Raw genomic sequence first — 20,747 nt, forward strand, 5'->3', positions numbered from 1 at the left:
GCGCCTTATAATTCGGAGTGAGAGTGAGTCGATGGTTAGATTTTTTATAAAAATATCTAAAAATGTTTTATCTGCTAAAACAAATGTTTAAAATGAAAGCAACGACCTGTCCACAGGTACAGTTAGTATGCCTAATTTGATTTTATTTCTTCTGATATAAGACACGCATTGCTTCTGGGAACTCTACTCAAAGTAATATAATTAACTTCCTACAAACCAACCGTGACTCTTGGTTCTTGATTCTTGATTCTTCACCAATGGCTTCATGCCATGGCCTTGGTTGCCTTACTGCCTCAAAGTACCCCCACAGGGGGTAGCAACTGCACTTGTATGCGTATAATAACGTAGACCCAACTAATCAATTATTAAATTATTTGTCAACTCTTTTATTAATCGATTTTAATCTATTTAATCGATTAGTTCTTGCATCCCTATGTCCAACATCTGCTTCTTGGACAATAAACTGTGTTACCTCAGATTCCACTGACTACTGTTTTTTTTGTTTTTGTTTTCATGGTAACATGGCTAATCCACATGGCAACACATGACACCATGCCAATGCCTTTTTCTAAAAAAAAAACAAAAAAAAAATCTATGGACAAAAGTATTGCTTGCTTATTCATGCTTTCTTCTAAAACCAAGTGTAATAAATGAGTTTATTCTGCTTCAGTTGAAGTAACTGTCCAGAGAAGATTGTTTTAACAGATTGGGAATTTATCATGGCTGTGAGGATTGGATTGGATTCAGCTACAAGAGGTAGGTTAAAAAGTCAGGTCAGGATGTTAATGATCTCCACCATACCTCATTCTGAACTCCTCAACTCATCCCAAACATACTGGATGGAGCTCCATTATCATTCCAGAGAACACAGTTCCACTGCTCTACATATCAGTTCTGGGGCTTTATTCCCCTCTAGCCCTCAAATGCCATTAGGCATAGCATTAGGCATAGTGCCAATAGGTTCATGTTTCTTTACCTGCTCATGAACTACCTGAGAGCAGTAGTTTTCTGTGTCTCAGTGCTTAAAGTTGCTAAATGCTAAATTCAATTCGGACAACTTGTGTATTATAGAGTTTGACAGACAACATATTCTGTATTAGATGAATTCGCACTCAGTTCATGTCTGTTTCTTCATCATCCTCTCAGAGCACGTCGTCGCATTTACAGCAACAGCTGTGTGATTAACACACTGGCCTAACTGCTGTCCAGCATCGCAAAACAAGACTCCATCCAGGCAAGCACCAATACGCTTATTACAGGAGTGCGCACACACAATTTAATCACCATAATAATTACACTCTCCCATTCCACCTCACACACACTCAAACACACATATATACACCTGAGAGTAGACGTTGCCATAGCAGCTGTGGCATTCCACCTAATCCTAACAGCAGAACGAGAGGGCACGGTGCAGTAATAACGGACAACATCGAAATTACTACAGACTCCATTAGAATAATAACAATATAGAAAATAAAAAGCTCACACGGAGCAGTAGAGTGTTATTTAGAGTGTAGGGTATGAACTAACACAGCATACAGGTATGTGCAGATATGTGGATGAATAAAGGTGTGTTCTGATTAGACACTGAAGGCCCTATCTTACATCCTATGTAAGGTTTGTAAGGCTGTTTAAATAGTGACTGAGTTTAAGAATATCTCCGCTGATGGACGTGATGGTGTGGAAGTGAGGTGTGTTCAGGTAAATTTCTTGGCTGTGGAAAACACAGGTGTGCCACTGACTGATTAAAACTCTGACAACAGACACACACAGCCACAACGACAGCACGAACAGCAGCAGTGCACAAACCCAAATTAAAAAATTTAACAGACCTGCTTACCACCAGAAGCGCAGAAGAGCTGCACTGTTAAAATACCAATACGCCAAAGTCAGAGCACACCTGGTTTAGGGACTAAACCCTAAACCATGTATTTTTTTCATTAATAGCTGAAATATGTTTCTTTGAAGTTTGAAGCAACATACCAGACACTCACAATATGAAAATTAGTCAATCAACACCACCCTGGTGATGTCCAACCGTCTGTGTCTCACCACTATCTGAGGCACACTGCTCAGCTCAATCAGCTCTTCCTTCTGCCCCACCCCTAAACCCATACATCACCTAGTTTTTTTTTTAGCTTTTTTCAAGTTTGAGCTAAGGGTGGAGTCAGCTAGGGTTTTGTTACCCTTTAAAGGGAACGGCAAGTGACAAATATTGGTTTATTTCACGTTATACCCAAAACACATCCATGAATAATTAAAAGAATTAGTACATGCCTTTTGTGGATTTTGAGCGTCTTTAAACCAAGCTGAACAGCACATGGTTCACGGCTTGCTTATGGATTGTTAAAACAAGGGCCCTGAGTATTACCACAAGAGTAGTGTACCTCTTGGTGAAAGTTCATTGCTGCTAGACATGCCTCTGCAACACACTTAAAGACATTTGTCCAGTTGACAGACTTTGAGAAGGGGAGCATCATTGGTTTTGTCTAAGGTCTGACTAAAGTCAGGTTTGAGTATGAAGGTGAACGCATGAATCCTGCCATCAATTCAATCTTGCTGTTGTCATTATCTAGGGAGACATTGTATACGACAGTCGGTTACCTCTAGTAATGATACAAGGGACAATTAACAGCTCAGCAATACCGTATGTGCAGGCATTTCAACAGGCATTTTTTCAGCAGAATAATGCTTTTCCACACAAAGCAAGAAACAAGGGTTTTCAACTAATGTCTCCACCAGGATGGAACACTTCCTTGGTCTGGTCGGCCACCAGATTAATTGCCAATCGAGTATTTATGAGACCAGCTAGCATTAAAGCTTCAACAGTCTACGAGTGGAGTACAGGATCTACAGGCCCAGCTGTAACATCTGTGGGTAAATGTACTTCAAGATGCCATACAGAACTTTTATGCCTCCATGCTCAATCATATCTCATCTCCTATCCAGACTCCCAACAGTGTAATTCTTTCCCTCTAATATTGTAATAACTGACATATATTAACATTACGTTCACACACACAAAGCTTCACTCCATTCCAACTATCAAGTTTCACATACAGAACAAATACCAGCACTGGCAACTGCTGCACCCACCCTCAATCATTACCATATCTCCTCATTCCTTTATTCATCCTCATGTTTTCTTTGGGTTCAGACTATGATTACAAAGAGCCTCTCCCATCTCCCTCCCTAACCCCGCCCCCTCCCCCTACCAGTCTCTCTCAAAGTCAAATTCTTCCTGGGTTAATTGGCTTGACAAAGGTATGTGATTCCAGGGCACTAAAAACAACAGCCCCCTGGCGAGTTCCGCGATGGGCCCTGAGTCGGGGGGGGGTGGCCAGCCCCGGTCGCCTTCCACAGGAAATGACCCCCGTCTGGCACGTTCAGCCACCAGCGAGTGCGGCCTGTGTGTGTGTGTTGAACCTATAGCTGTGTGTGTGTGTTGTGTTTGTTATGTGTGGACAGACGAATACTGTACATTTCAGCCAGACTGTGTCCTACGTGTGTTTGTGGTCAAGGTCAGATATTAACGTAATGAAAGGTATTTCCAGACACAGACTTTGCGATATTGTGATGCGCAAGCGTCCAAAAGTGCTTAGCACATCAGCACAGGCTGTCATCAGCCTGACACCGGCTGGAAAAGGGCAGGAAATGAAGACCTATAGAGAGAAGGATGCTTGCTGAGTAAATCATATGGGGCCAGGTTTATAAAACGCACTGGTGTTAAGAGTAAAGCTAACATTTGTTGAGCCTTTTCTCACATTTTTACCACATTTGCTTATTGTTGATGGACAATTTTAAGATTTACAGGATTTTTCACTAGGTCTGACGTAGGCCTGTCACGGATTCATCATCTGACTTATTATTATTGTCTCCATTTCAATGACACTGACTTTATATTATATAAAAATATTAAAACAGCATAACATAGCATTCATAGTTGTTTAAAGACAATCAAAATGTACTTAATCATAGTTTAGATTGGAAATTTAGGAGATGCCGAGTGGTCCAGTGGGCTAAGCCCCGCCACTATGATCAGAGATCGCTGGTTTGAATCCTAGTCATGCAGCATGTCATCAGCTGGCAGAGTCCTGAGAGAGCACAATTAGCCGTGCTCTTTCTGGGTGGCACTCTTTCCCCACATGACTCCTAGGTGGCTGTGAGCTGATGTACCAGAACCGAGCCGCTGCGCTTTCCTCCGAGCACACTGTGATGCTACTCGACAATGCTGCATCAGCAGCAGTTTGAAAAGAGGCGGTGGCTGACTTCACATGTATCGGAGGAGGCATGCGCTAGTCTTCGCCCTCCTTGTGTTGTGGCATCGCTAGTGATGGGGATATATAGATGACTGGCTGCTGAATGGGTGGGAATATCGGCCTAGTTGTGACAGGCTAGGCCTGTCACAATAATTACGACCTCAACAATTCTAAAGAATTAGAATTATTGTTCTAAAATTACAATAATAAAATGTATTAGAATAATATTTGTGACAATATATAATCAAAAAATCTATACAAATTGGTGAGAAAATTGGGAGAAAATTATAAATAAATCTCAAAATGTATAGAAAATAGTATTTTCACTATATACTTCTCTCATGAAGACACTGAGATTAAAATAGCAAGAGTGTGCAGATCTGTCCTAAGAGCTAAATTCAGAAGAATCTAAAGTATAAATCATATTCTGGTTTAATTACTAAATAATTCCATATGCGTTCCAGTATAGCTTTAATATAGTGTTCGACATCCAATTTACAATGTAGAAAATCATAAAAAGAAAGAAATCACATTAAATGAAGAAGAGGTGTGTCCAAACTTTTGACTGGTACCATACATATCTGTCTATTTAGCTTCCAGCTGATTAAAACCGCTCACTTCACCACAAAGCTGTTTCAGGCCAAATTGCCTTTTGATTGAGGGGCAATACAGGACAGTCAATCAGAACAGAGCTCATTTACATACAGCAGTCAAAAAACAGTACAAAAAACTCATGCTGTTTTTGAAATGTGAAATGAAATGTGCTTTATAAAGACTAAAATCTGCTACAGGAAATATTTCACAAATATTTAGCTCTTCACAAACAAACCTGGCAACCTTAAAAGAGTTATGACTATAAATCCCACCCTCCCAGTCAACGCCCACAACCCCAAGCCAATACAATATCTTTATTATTTCTGTAATTTTGACAATAATGATAATATTTTGCATTATTCAAGTCAAAGTCTAATAATGTATTAGCCTGTGCTTCCTAAATCACCAATGCAAATATCAAACAGTGCACATATATGTAAACCATGTGATCTAACAGATTGGCAAATATGAAATCCACTATGCATTATATTGGCAAAATGAAATTATATTTATATTAGTAGTTTTACTCGCTTTAAAAAAAATATTGAACATTAACAATCAATCATCAATTAAAATCATGATTTATTTTTTTAGAGCTGGTATTTCCCTGTATTTTTGGGAAAAATTAATAATGTAATATACAATAATAGACTAATACTAGTGTAGTGTGATTTAGGACTGGCAAATTATAGTTTTTTACTGTATTATATCATCTCAGGGCAGCTTTGATGCTTTTAAATTAGAATATTGTTTGTTCATAGCTATAGTAAATATCTTGGTATCTTGGTAATAAATCAGATTAAACTGCAACTGAACAGCTGTTTAGCTCAAATTAAAATAGTATATTTGACAATCCGGTCAGACTGAAACCAAATTACATTCTCACCACAAACCATTGGCTCCAGAGTTTGTTTGGGACCAGATGAAGACCACCTCCTCTCATGGGTCTCTGGGTAGTTTTTTTGGTCTTAACCCAATAGTGGTTACTGATTTTACACTTGCTAAAACAAAGCGTACCAAATCGTTTTAACCAGACCAAATAGTGCTGGGGTAAAAAAAAAAACACCAAACACATCTGCACTGAATCAGATATTTCATGTGTAATACAAACACAACACATGCTATTCTGATCAGCAGCAGCCTTCTGACCAGACATGCCTATGATAAAAAGCAATCTTCCCCCGAGTCCTCATCCTCTCTGATGTGCTGTGAGCTGGCCATTAGCCGCCGCGGTCAATGACTGCCCACAATCAGCCCGAGAGGCCCTTTCGAGAACCCCACGGCTAATCCCGGCTCAGTAATAACAGCCCTGCAGCCGCAGTTAACCAGCCCGCACTGACCGCCGGATCTAGCAAAGACCACTAAAGCCTGTCTTTAACCACGAGAGTGACACCGGCACGGACGGAGGGAGGAGAACGAGAAATGAGGGATTAGGGCAATACAGAGAGAGAGAGAGAGAGAGAAAGTGAAATGGGAAAGGAATAAAGAAGCTAAAAGAATGGCTCCACACGACAGACTCCAACGTACGGTAATTGGAACAGCCGTAACTACGACTGTCACAAGGTGAGGCAATTTACCTGCAGCCTGAATCACACAATTACTGCCAAACTGCAGACAGGAACAACCGAGAGAACGAAGGAGATGAATAAAAGACAAGAGAATACAAGATAAGAGAAGCATCATGAGGAGAAGAAAATTACCCAAGCTTTTTTTTTTTTTTGCACCATGTGACAGGTAGCTCTGCAGCACAGAGACATATAAGCAGATTTTCCATCCACCGAGCTTCAGCAATAAAAAAAAACAAACAAAAAAACAAAACAGATATCACAAAACTATTTTATTCTAGAATGATTGGGGTTAAACGACACACTCAATTTCTTAAAATTTTAATTGTTTTTGCAATTTTGGATTCACGATTCCATTTTCTCACAATATTTGGGCCTTGTTTTGGTTATAAGAAAATTGAGGAAACATTAAAAACATGCAAAATACACTTTGTATAAATGCTACCTTTATAAATATATGTATATGTACTGTTTATTACTTTGTAGTTATTGTTTTAAGCTTAAACAAACTATGTTAGGTTGAATTTCTCTATTAATAACTTGTTTTTAAGTGATCTATTGTGAAGGTATCATTATCTAATATATCTAAGCTAAACAAGCTAAACAGTGGTGGACAGTAACTGGTAAAGTAAATGTAAATTGCTACTGTAATTAAATCGTATTTTTGTGTATCTTTACTAAAGTATGTTTCACTCCACTACATTATTCAAAATTTGTGATTCTTACCAGCTAACAATTTATGGTTAGTAGATTTTTTTTTTAAATGTGATGGTAAATATTCTTAAAACGGCCAATCTGTCAAGTTCTCAGAATGGTTTTATTTAATGTTTTTAAACATTTTGATAAAGTTGCTGCAACATTTCTTGTTTCAATGTTTTAACTTTTACTTTTAATGTTATTAAAATGTTAGTATTTGTCGAGCTGAGAATGTTGTGTGAGAAACAATCTAATAATACTGTGATGCAAACCATTATTATATCACAGGTTTCGGAAGGTTCTTAAATTATAATTTCTGTAATGTTACAACAAAGGTTGCTTTAGACATTCTGAAAGGCTGAATCTAAAATCTGGTCTTAAAAATGCTTTCCTTAAAAATCGCTTCTCGGCCTTTTGGCTAAGATCAAGTGAAATGTCCTTTTTTGGGGGTGACAGATACTGCTGCCCTAGCGGCTAATTCCCGGTGGGGAGCTGTTTTGGGCGGGGCACTTGATTAACGCCGTGGCTGGGAAGGCGACTAGCGATGGCTTAATAAAAAAAAAAAGAAAATGCTTTCCTATAACTTTTAGTGTATCAAGCTTAAATATTTGATTCAGCTGACATCATAAAACAAATTCAGATAGACCCTTGGCTTTGCGAGCCTTTGCCTGGGGTGTTAATGATTTTGACAGAAAGATATTGTATTTTAAATTTGGATAACCTACAAGGGCTGTGTTTACTACCTTTTACTGCAAAAACATTAAATGTTTTATTTGGTCAAGGGTATCCAAACTTTTGGCCAAAGGCTTCGACTGCAGATCAGGAATCTTGGCTGACTTATCTTTACACAACTGCCTTAATTAAGTCAAACTGGAGGGCTTTCAAGCTTGACCTGCCCTGTTAAAGCTCTGCCATGGCATCTCAACCGGGTTGCAGCCAGGACTCTGAGCAGGTCAGTCAGAAACCTTCGCTTTGTTCACTGTGTCCCATTCTGAGGTGAACTTGCATTTTTAAGCTTCAGCTAATAGACTCATGACTGGACATTCTTGTAGTAGAGTGCAGATTTCAGGGTTCCTTTAATTACAGATTAAGTCTTTAATGGCCTGAAGCAGCGCAGCTTTCCCACGGCACTGCACAACCGCCACCATGTTTGACAGCTGCTAAGATGTTCTTATTATGGATGATATACAGTATTTGCTTTGCACCAAATGTAGAAATGAACTCCATTGTCAGGAAATATTTGCCTTATTATTTGACATATCGTTATTACAAAAGGGTCATCTAAGTGTTTTGGCAGATGTGAGAAAACCTAGATTTTTGTGGTCAATATTTTGTTCTATGTTTTCCACCATTTTTGGATAGTACCTTCTAAATAGTGCTCTCAGAAACACTGACATTATCTGAAGTAAGCAAGGATTCAGATTTTGTGCAAATAATTGGATGATAATAGGTCTAATTCAGCATGTATTTGGTGTAAATACATATTGGGACACACCTTTTATTTGCTCAATTCAGGTATTTTAATTAGTCCCATTGTCACAGGTGGATTGGCACAGCTTCACGCACCAATACACAAACACACAAACACACACACACACACACACACACACACATCCCTGAGTCCCTGCCCATGTCTCCGTCCTGGTCACCCTTGTAACTAAAGGTGATGACAGCAGTCTCACCCTCCTCTCCTCTTTCCTCCTTTTATAGAACCTCCACTTTCAGTCCAATTTGCACACAAATGAGCTTCATTAAAGCACAGCGTCCCACACACTGCCTGTCCCGCGGTTATTAACTTATCTCCACTAAACACACCGGCTCGTCCTAACCCAATTAACTCCCTCCGTCTGCTGTCTAAAGCGTCAGCCACAATCAGCCCGAATGACACGCATAAGTGTGTGTGTGTGAGTATATGTGTGAGTCAAAGAATACAGTAGATCAGTACATGGATGTTTGGATAAAAAATAGAAAGCACAAGAAAAAGAGAGAAAGAGAAAAAGTCATGTCAATGATTGAGTATACAGTACCAGTGTCCAAGGTTTAGATGCATTTAGGTGCTCTTATCTGGGGTGCTGCATGTTAACTTGTGGTTTCTGAGGCTGGCAACTCTAAATAACCTATCCTTTGAAACAGAGGTAACTCTTGGTCTTCCTTTTCTGGTACGATCCTGATGAGTGCCAATTTTATCATAATTAAAACTGTTAAAACTGGCAAAGAAACTGGCAACAACCAACATCAAGAGGGGTAGTGGTGTATGTGTCTTAAGAAAATCAAACTAAATCACGAAAATACATCCCAAAATAACCCCAACACATATGAAAATGTGGCTGCCAAGCATTCTCTGAGCTTCTCTGAGAGCCACTATGCCCTCTCATATACATGGTACTGCTACTTTTGTATGATTTATTTTATTCTTAATTTAATTTTTCACTTAAGTGATTGTTTTTGCTCAGTAATTGTTACTTTATTCTATTGTTATTAAAATTATTGCTTATTACAGTCATGCCAATAAAGCTAGAGAGAGAGAGAGAGAGAGAGAGAGAGAGATAGAGAGAGTACTCTTCTCTGCGTGATTGCACAGGTATGCAGTGTGTGTGTGTGTGTGTGTGTGTGCAGACATGGACTGAAGGGACTTTTCTGATGACCTCCACTTGTTTCTCTCTCTCTCTCTCATTTTCTCTCTCTACCTCTTTCTCTCTCTACCTCTCACTTCTTCTCTGTTTCTCTCGGTCAGTGGGTAGAGTGGGTTTGGTTCCCAGGCTGGAGGAATGTTCAGGTAACTGACTGCCAGAACTTTCCAGAATCCAACACAATAGATTCAAACGGTATCACCTTACAGCCTACCGACACACACACACAGGGTCTTATCCCCATTGGAGATCTGCATTTTAACCCCTTTTTGCTCTTTCAAACCAGTAAAATAGCCTGTTAGTTATGTATCCAGTGTGACTCTACTGGCTGACCAGCAATACTGACAAAACCTTCAGATTTCAAACATGTCTTGTATGATTTTGACTATATTTGATGTTAATAACAATTTATTTAATTTATTTATTTAATTCTTCACTAAACCAGATGGTGGTAGAGTGATATAGAGAAAGGTAAAGAGAGGCAGGGTGAGGTTGAGTAAGATGGAGAGAGATTGAGAGCGTCAGGACATCAGAGCAGAGTGACAAAGTGAGGTTCAAAGTGAGTTAAAGCAAAGCAAGGGCTCTACCTCACTATGGCTCTGCAGGTTCTGGGGTTAAATGCGTATTTTGTACACTATTATGCAGACACAGAAGATCTATCAGCAGCAATTTGTGTTCCATTACTGATGAACCTGAAGCCACTGCAGAGAGGGAGAGAGACAGGACAGCAGGTCAGAGTGACCCGATGCGTGACCTCTGCAAGGCAGATGAGCCAAAATTAGTGTCTGTGCCCAAAAGCAGGGAGTGAGAAATTGAGAGTGAGGAAGGGATAACAATTTTAAAATGATGCTGATGGTCCACTGACTGCAGGCTTGGCACAGCAGAAACTACACCATATATCTTTGGTGAAGCGGCTGGGATTTATTATTATTTTACATCTACAGTATTTATTTCCCTTTTTATATACAATGGTATCTAACAGTGCCAAAACAACAAAAAGCCACATATAAGCTCTATATAAAAAAAATATTCTATATAAAAATAAAGCTCTGGAAAAAAAACAAAAGAACCACTTCAGTTTCTGAATCAGTTACTCTGATTCTGCTATTCATAGGTTTATGTTCAAGTAAAATGAACATTGTTGTTTTATTCTATAAACTACGGACATTTCTCCCAAATTCCAAATAAAAATATTGTCATGTACAGCATTTATTTACAGAAAATGAGAAATGGCCGAAATAACCAAACTGATGCAGAGCTTTAAGGCCTCAAATAATGCAAAAAAAACAAGTTCATATTCATAAATATGTAAGAGTTCAGAAATCAATATTTGGTGGAATAACCCTGTTTTTTAATCACAGTTTTCATGCATCATTTTTAGGTGGTCTCTTATTTTTTTCTGGAGCTGTTTTTGTTGGCTTTCATTTTTCACACTCCTAATTGCTGTGTAGAGGCTCCCTTAGCCTTAGATTAACTGTTAGTCTTATCAGATGTATGATGTTATGGTTCAAGTGCAAAAACTGGACCATTTCCAGCCCCAGGCTTAAGCTGTTTGTTTTCGTGTTATCAGAAGGTGACCATTTGTGATTTTTCGAAAGTGGCCTCAGATCAAGTCTGAACTTGCCCTTACTGAGCTGCACCCATAACCCCGCCTCCTCACACACACACACTCTCTCTCCCTGGAGAAAGACAGGATTACGGAGGTGTAATGTAGCGAGGGAGTGATATAAAAAGCTTAGAGAAGAGGATGAGTGACACAGGCAAAGGCACAAAAGGGCGATAGTGTTGAGAGCCCAACGGTCATTAGCATTCTGGGACAGAATGGCACTCTATTAAACATTATACACGGGAAGTCCCCAACGCCCAGCACCACCAGCGGCCTGAACTGGCCTTTAGAGAGGCCATATACTGGAATTTTTCTATTGTAGCGTAGACTGTATCCACTGTAAAATTTATAAAATGACTGTTCCAACCCAATTAGAATAGACTAAACTTAAAAGCCAAACCAACTTTGAAATTAATTTAAAAATATATATTTTTTTTTACTATTTTAACCAACAAACTCTACTGTATATGTCCACATGTTGGACATAACAATAAACGCATGCTTTAACTTTTGAAACTGCAGTACTACCAACTGCAAAAGTATTGGAACACCAACTAATTTATTGCTTCTTTCTAAATAAAGGAGCTGATCAATGACTTTTGATAAGTCTGTGTATTAAAGCAAGCATGTTTTGAGTCAGAAAGCAAAGGAAAATCAACTGTATAATTACTAGGTTTACAGCGATAACTGGTCTCACAAATTCATGGTTATAATACAGGAGATGTTTGCTTATTGGTGGTACTGGTGGTTCACCAATACTATCAAGAACTAACGGTAAGTAATCCAGCTTGGAAAAACATCTAGTATCATGGCAAACACGCTCCAAGCCAGCTGACGCCGACTGGTAGCATTGTGGCTAAAACCCACCATGCTTTGTGTGTTAGCATCATGGCCTTAACCTGGCTGAGCCCAGCTGTTAGCATTGCAGCTAGTTTGATATTGTATGCTTCCTAACTCAGTACAACCTACATAAATACAGTACATACAGATGCACTTATCATATCAAACAGCAACCATGTGAATGTACTAACCTACAACCCATGATATTTATAAATCTGTTTATTACTTTTCTATTAATGTTTTGAGATTAATATCCTAAAACTGTGATAATTTCGAAATTCACATGCTGTTTTTATCTGAATAATTATAATTACACTCATTTCTTTTCAACATGTCCATATCTAAGCAGCATCATAAACACACAGAGGACTAAACAAGCCAAAATTGAAATGAATATCAGCAAAAAACGAATGACAGACACCTCCACAGCCATTCACAGCCATTCAGGGAGTTGATGGAACCCGATCCGTTCGGGGCTTGACTCACTGCTATACTGGTGCAGGAAGGTAACTGAGAATAATGTCCCAAGGTAATTGAGAATAATGATCCGGGAAACGAGAGCGAGTGTGTGTGTTATGTGTGTGTGTGTGTTATGTATGTGTGTTATGTGTGTGTGTGTGTGTGTGTGTGTGTGTATGCTGGGTTTGTGTGCGTGTGTGTGTGCAAGTATTAGTCTCACCCTTGTGCCCAGGTCACCCATTGACCCTTGTTTTTCGCCTCCAGGCCAAAAGGAATCTGACCCGTATTCATCTAAACGGCCAAAACCTTCAAGCCTGAGCGGCTCGAGACTTTCAACCACACCAAACACACACACACACACACATGCACACACACACACATTTTGTACTGTCCCCAGGCATTCACATCAGTTTTCATCCTTTCTCCTCTCCTCTGTCATCTGAACAGTAGAGAGATAGAGGGATGAGCTCATTTGGGACGGCTGTTTTGGTCTACTCTGTCATCACGGAATAGCCCTGGGCTGCTTTCTGACTCTGCTGTCTTTCCTTAATGCAAACTTTAACAAATTCAGAGAGAGAGAGAAAGAGAGAGAGAGAGAGAGAGAGAGAGAGAGAGAGCAGGCAGAAGGCATGTCATCATGTCAACCAGTCAATGGGCCTTATTCAGTCACCAACCGCTCTTAAGAGCAAATGTACACATTAAATTACCACTCACACAGTTTTTGTACTAAGATTTCGACAGTATTTGGGATGTGCTCCACTTAAAAGGACAATGAAATCTATCATTATAAGAGCAGAGCTGTGAACAGACCATGCATCTGACGTAGACTTTCTGTCAGCACTTTTGCTAAGAACTAATTTCAGATAATTTGTAGAAAGATATTGGTGAATGAGGCCCAACATTCTTTCATGCAATTCCTGAAATAAATAAATAAATAAATAAAAAGCTCTCAAATATTCTCAGGAGTGTTTTAATAATTTATCTAGAAATTAGACATTCCAGACTAAGACATACATTGCTTTTGTTTTTTTTTATATTTAACTTACTTATCATTTTAATAATCCATTATTCTGTTCATGGACAACTTTGCTGCCCCAACTCCCCACTCATCCCAACAACATTAGACGCAGCCCCATCATTCCAAAAACCAGTTCTAGTGTGCATTTTGTGTATTTTTTGAAGCTTCAGGGAGTGTAAGCTAACAGATGCCCACATTGGCTGGCATCACACTGAACACACTGATCAATAAGGATAAGGGAGGGCTGTGCTGCTCATTCAGACACCGCAAAACCAATTACGCTGTCTGGGACTCCCAGACCCAGATGGCTGTGGCATCACCAAGAGACTAAACTTGCAGTAATGTGGCCAAAATGGCCAAAACACATTTTTCTGTTGGACAGCCAATAAAAATTTTGTCATTTGTATAGTATGTAATGTATTGGTATTATTGAGGAGACAAGCCACAGGTTGAAATATAAGTAGGAGTTTCCCTTTTTAATTGGCCGTTTTGTTCAACATGGCCTCTGTTTTGGACTGAATCCCACCCTTTAACAAAAAGACATAAACACATTGCCGGTTAAGTTAAAATGGAGAAGGTTCAACAAGAGGAAAGCTCCTCTTAATGTGGAGATCTGTGAAAGCGCAGCAGTCAAAACGAGACTAAAATGTATGTTTTTAGTGCATTTTTGATGCAAATGATGCAAACTTTTCATGAGGTTTTAATCAGATTTATCAGTGATTTAAAATATGATTTTCTTAAACTGTAATTTGCCCTTACAATGTGTTACAAAGATGGCCGCAGAGTGAACAGGCTTCCCTGTTCTATAATTGACAATGTTTTATGACATTTTTATGACATTTTTGACAAACTTTCACTCGTTCTTTCCTTTCAGTCCCCCTCTCTTACACACACACCCATCTCCTTTGTATTTTTCTTCTAATTCTTTTTGGCCTATTTGTGTGTGCATGTGTGTGTGTGAAAGAGAGAAAGAGAAAGAGAGAGAGAGAGAAAGAGAGAAAGAACTAGAGAGAGAGAAAAAGAATAGGCTCAGTTTACCTCATAATAACGGTGTTCACCTGTTCACCCCCCTCCTTCCCCCACCTGAGCCTGTGGGACAACCCTCCACCCCACCTCCAATAAAAAAAAAAAAAAACAGCACACAAAGATGGGAGATAATGCGGCTCTTTCAGTTCGGCAGCCACTCATACAAATCTCCCTCTCCCTCTTTCTCTCTCGCTCTCCCTCTCACTCGTTCTAGTCCGCCCCTCAGCCCAGCCCTGAAACTGAACCGGATCGGTTTTCTCCGGCAGAATTTTCTCACACTCACACTCGCCGCCCCCCAGCATTCAAACACTGCCATGCTCAGAACCCTGCAGCCCTTTACAGAAAACACACTGATATATTACACAGCCCAGTGTAACTGATGTACACACACACACAGATCATCATCACCATTCTTATCATCTTCAGCATGATCAAAGTACTAATACAGGCATTCAGCAACTTTAATTTGCTCCCATTGCTGACAGCAATGTGCAAATGCACACGCACAGCTAATCTAGTACCTGTAGACTGTAGAAGAACTGCCAGTAGAATAGGACTCCTCTAAATGTTAGAATTAGCATATTTAGAATATCTGTCTCTATTCAAAGTTCTCTAAATGTTCTTAAATGTTCTGATAACGTTCTGTATAATGTTTCCATAATGTTAGGTTTAATCTAGCTGGGAACAAATATGTGAGAACAGTTTTAATAACATTCTGATGCAACCCATAATTATGTCACACAATTTCAGAACGCCCCTGGAACATTATTGATGTATTGTTTCAAGCTAACCCTTTCAAAACATTGCTAAGGCAGTTATGGATAAGGCAGGGTGGAAATCATTCAATATCGTGACCTCACTAGTGCTTTTGTTGCTGAATACAATCAAATCCTCACAGCAATCCTACTGTCTGGTAGACAAATCTGGTAGAAAGTCTTCAATGGACAGTTGAGACAGCTGCTCCAACAAAAGCAAGATAAACTCTTTTTAATAGCCTTTATTTCAGAAGAAATTATAATTAAGCAAGTGTCCCATTACATTTGTCCATATAGTGTACATTGATTTGAACGGATTTGTGTATCAGGGAGGCTTTAAACCCTTGTATCAAGAACAAGCCTTGCATTAGGCATAGTGTAAATAGGTTATCTTATATCTGTTCAAAGAAATCCTATTCTTTTGGCAGTACTTCTGCTTCTGCTGGGACTAGAAAAGCAGTGAGTGTGCACTGGCACATCTATGTCAGCAGTGGCTGTAACTTAAAGCAGCTGAATGCTGTCATTAGAAGGGGTATCCACAAACATTTGGATCTACAGTATATATATATATATATATATATATATATATATATATATATATATATATATATATATATATATATATATATATATATATATTTAACTGTCAATATATTAGTCCCAAAACTTAAGGAATTTTATAATAAGCATTTGATTTTACAACATCAAATGCTCACTTTCAAGTGGTATCACTCCATTCTAGACCATTTTAAAGAGCATAAAGAAAAGTAGAACTGAGCTTAACTAAAATTAGAATATCAAACAATTATAATACCTTATAATATATAATACCAGAGAGACCTTTTCATTAAATCTTTAATTTACAGGTTAAATATTGATTTTTGTTCCTCTGGTTTAATTTAAGTTGGAGCTGACGCAATGTACCAGCACCAGCAGTGCTCCATTACTAAATGCCATTAAAAAGTACAGTGATTTTTAAAGATGAAGTGTTGAAAAGGCTCAAAAAGCCCTTGAGGAGCAAAGATGAGCAGAGATGATCTCGAGTAATGTGTAATTTGTGATTTTTAAAAAAAAGAATGATGGGCTCAGAAGCATCTAGGATGGACCTTTTTTGGAAGAAATGGAAGAAGCACCCAAACTGTTATTAGCATCTAGATTAAGTCTAAAAGCTGCCAGGGTCTGTCATGGTATGGTATGGGGGGGGGGGTTCAGGACACTTCTGTAATTGTAGCATTAAAGCAGAAAAGTACATTTGAGTTTTTAGACACATGCTGCCTTTGAAATCTTCAAGACTTCTTCAACAAGAGAGGGCAAAACCACATGCACACATTACAACAAAGGCATGGCTTTGTAAGAAGAGGGTGCAAAAAGTGGACTGACCTGTCTGCAGTTCTGACCTGTCCCCAATTTCTGGTGCCAAACTTCCTTTGAGTGTTGAGAGATGGAATGGGTGTTAATTAATACATGAAAATCATAAAATATATTGGGTTCATACTGTCTGTAGTTTCTGATTTGTTTGTTCTGAGTTGTACTTGAGTACCATTTAGGCTCCTCTACCAACCCTCTGTGTATGTGTGTTTCTCTTAGGGAACACACACACACACACACACAGACCAGTAGAAGCGCTTCCACACACAGCCCTGTGCCGGACAGCTGGACTGCATCACATAATTTCCCTTATCCCCCCCAACAAAGCCCCAGTCGGCTTTGGACTTTATTGAAAACGTTATTACGACTCAATGCGGCCATAATTATAAACATAATATCAGCTTTCTCGCCCTCGCTCTGATCCTCTGCTTATGAATAGACATCCAGCCTGGCTGCAGAACTCATAAAACACTCCCAGACAACAATAATAAAAGCAAGGCTCAGAGACTCTGCGTTCAGAACCACTAACAAAGAAACAAACGGGACGATGACGAGCAGATCACAGTACCCCGTTACTGTCCCGCCAGGCGCCAAGCCGCTTTTAAAGGGTTCCGCTGCCCGCAGGCTGCCTGCTCATACAGACGCTGGGAACCTAAAGATTAGCCTCTTTCTGTAAATCTATATTTAGCACACCTTTGTCTGCTTTACCTGTAAGCATGTACCACCTACATAGCATACGTGACCAAGAGTGCAACTAGATATCAACTCCAGCACTGACAAATCGACTGTAGAAAAAATTAAGCCCTTGGTCAACATTGGGTCCATTCCTTTCCGTTCTATAGAAATCAAGCCTGTCACTATTGGAAATGGAAACCCAATTTAAACTATGCATCCCAAAAAAGTTTCAAAAAGCAATTTCTGCTTTTTTTTAATAGATATTTAATTTCATTTTTTTTTTTTCATTTTCTCCCGAATTTACACAGCCAATTACACAACCCACTCATTAGGGCTGCCCCTATCACTAGTGATGCCCCAACACACCAGGAGGGTGAGGACTAGCACATGCCTCCTTCGATACATGTGAAGTCATCCACCGCCTCTTTTCGAGCTGCTACTGATGCATCATTGCCATGTGGCATCACAGTGCGCTCTGAGGAAAGCGCAGCGACTTGGTTCTGATACATCAGCTCACAGACGCCTTGTGCTGATCCACATCGCCCTTTGGAGTGATGTGGGGAAAGAGTGCCATTTACTCACCCAGAGAGAGCAAGGCCAATTGAGCTCTCTCGGGGCTCCTGCAGCTGATGGCAAGCTACATGAACAGGATTCGAACCAGAATCTCCTGATCATTTCAATAGCTGTTTCATCAATTTAGACAAGCTCTACCTCAAGCAAGAACACTGTTATAATTCTTATAATTGCATTGCACTGGTACCTTGACTGCACACCAATAATAGTAACTTATTACGCATTTGAACACTGTATAATTAAAATATAATACACAGAAGAGTATAAATTGTCAGCATTCCAAAGAATTAGTAGTAGTTAATTTTGTTACAGTTATCCAAGGGTAACTGCATTGGGAATAATTGTATGCTTACAGAATTCAACATAATGACCAAATAATAATAATAAGTAGCATCATAATCATCATAATCTATTCCACCCAAACCAAATACATGTTCAGTATTTATCCATCAAATGCAATTGATTAAATATGAATGAGGGCTTTATCACCGGCATAAATCAAATTAATTCATTAATGTATTCGCATTCCAATATGATGTGTGTGTGTACAGTGGTGCAGATTATGAATTCATTTAATATTCAAGACTCTTTATTGAGGGAAAAATGTAACACTCACAACATAATTACCAACGAAGCAGGAGAACATTTCTAAATTAGATGTGTTGACAGAACACATCACAGCACAGCCCTGCGTAGAACATCCCATCACCACAATGGTAGATTCCCCAAAATAATTGACAAAACTATCTATATCTCTATCTGTATCTCTCACTAGACAGAGCTCTTAAAAGAGCCCTTACTCTCCTAACACCTCTAACAAACTAACTATTTCTAACGTCATTATCTTCTTCTTTCTTCCCCTCCTTCACTCCACTATCCCCTTATATCCCTACGACCTCCTTTAGGCCCTATGTAAAGATTTTTTTTTACCTTTAACTCTCTATTACTGCATGTACATCACTATTGTAAGTCACTTTGGACAAAAGCGTCTGCTAAATGTAATGTGATGTGATGTAATATGTTTACAGAGGTGGGCTTAGTAACATTTTATAATAACTTTCATTAATATATTTTTTACTAATGATCAGTAGATGTGAACAAAGCAGTAGTTCATCAGAATTGGAATATAAACAAATGCTCACACATGACACTTATTTGTCAGCATAAATATTCATATTAAAATATTAGCAAATCATAAGCTCATCAGAATTTAAACATTAATTAATAAATCACGAGTAAATGTGAATTTTAAACCAGGCAAATGTTTATCAACTGCAGTTCATGTTGCCAATGCGTTCATTAGTATTTACAAATGTAATGGCAACTTTTTAGCTTCTTTAAATGTGACAAATATCAGTTATTAATCATTAGTTAATGGTATATTAATGAAAGTTACAATAAAGTGCTACCGGCTCTATTTATCTGGCACTACATCATGGAAGAGCCCTTTGTAGGCAGCCAAGAGGTTACCCACAGTTCTTTGCGCACGTGCAACACAATGAAGAAAAAAATCACCATGAAAATGGTGAAAAGTGAAGCTTATCAGTAGGGTTGGCTACCTACCAGCCTTCTGCAAACAGTGACTACCATAGTTGGAATCTAGAGCATTCTGTGATCATGATAGCAGTGTAGACTACTGTACACCTAGACCTACTGTATGTCTTCTGTCACAGTAATGTTAAATGTTTACTCACACATCTCAATTCCCCAGTTTACCCAGCAATCCTTCTGTTATGTACTGTATCATTACAGAACTATCATTACAAAAAACTTTCAAACTTTACAGGAGAGGGAAAAACCTTCAATGGAAGTAAAAATGGTAAAAAAGGTTTTAATCCAAGCCATTTTGAAGCATTTCTATTGGTCCATTTATCGTGGAATTCTAATAAAATATAAATAACAAAAGATTGACATTCAGCTTTTTTCACATTTCTTGATTAGACATAACTGGCAATTAACCCCTGTCAACCATTTAACAGTTGTCCTTCCTACACTGTAAACCCATACGTTGTTTGAACTCAAATTATTTAAGTCTGTTTTACATCGAATTGGATATTTCTAAACAGTACTCAACTATTTTGAGTTAGTTGAACATTTGTGGGCACATATTAAACATTCAAACTGAGATCTTTGAGTTGAACCAACTTAAAATAACTGAGTTTTGTCTGTTGCCATTAACAGCTTCTTTTCCATTGGCTTCTGTCACAATCTATTTGCATACTGGGTGTGTCCAAAGGTTTCTGACTAACACTCACCATCAGTGTGTAGTGATTCACCCTGAGTTACCTTAGAAATAAATTATGTTCCCCTTTAGTTGTAATAACTTGATGTTTTAATTTATGCTAACTCAAGTTTTCATTTCCCGTTACTTAAAAAATCTGAGCAAACCAGCTGCCTTAAAAAAGTTAAGTAAACTCAACTTATCCGGTCTTACGGTTTAACAAAAACATAAATGTTAAATCAACTTCGCCTTTACTTGTAATAACTTGATGTGCTTAATTATGTTAACTTGAGTTTTTATTCCCCATTACTTAACTTTTTTAAGGCAACCGGTTTCCTCAAATTAAATTAAAGTAAATTCAACTTATCCGGGCTTACAGTGTATATAGGTCCTCCCTATCTAGAAAAGATACCTCATTAATAATTGAACTGCTGTTTTATATTGCTGATTGCACGTATC

At 38.6% G+C, this 20,747-nt stretch overlaps 2 protein-coding genes across 2 annotated transcripts in view; one reads left to right on the forward strand and one right to left on the reverse strand.

Annotated features, from left to right (window-relative positions):
* cfap45 (cilia and flagella associated protein 45) overlaps window positions 1-20,344 on the forward strand; it is a 239,992-nt gene extending 219,648 nt beyond the window's left edge. The window contains exon 13 of the transcript XR_007440749.1: window positions 20,304-20,344. The gene's annotated coding sequence lies outside the window, so the exon portion shown is untranslated. The remainder of the gene's footprint in view (window positions 1-20,303) is intronic.
* LOC103028656 (protein jagged-1b) overlaps window positions 1-20,747 on the reverse strand; it is a 98,290-nt gene that overhangs the window by 60,783 nt on the left and 16,760 nt on the right. The gene's annotated exons all lie outside the window — the stretch shown is intronic.

The sequence above is a fragment of the Astyanax mexicanus genome, chromosome 9 (assembly GCF_023375975.1).
Source record: "Astyanax mexicanus isolate ESR-SI-001 chromosome 9, AstMex3_surface, whole genome shotgun sequence".
Taxonomy (NCBI): Eukaryota; Metazoa; Chordata; class Actinopteri; order Characiformes; family Acestrorhamphidae; genus Astyanax; species Astyanax mexicanus.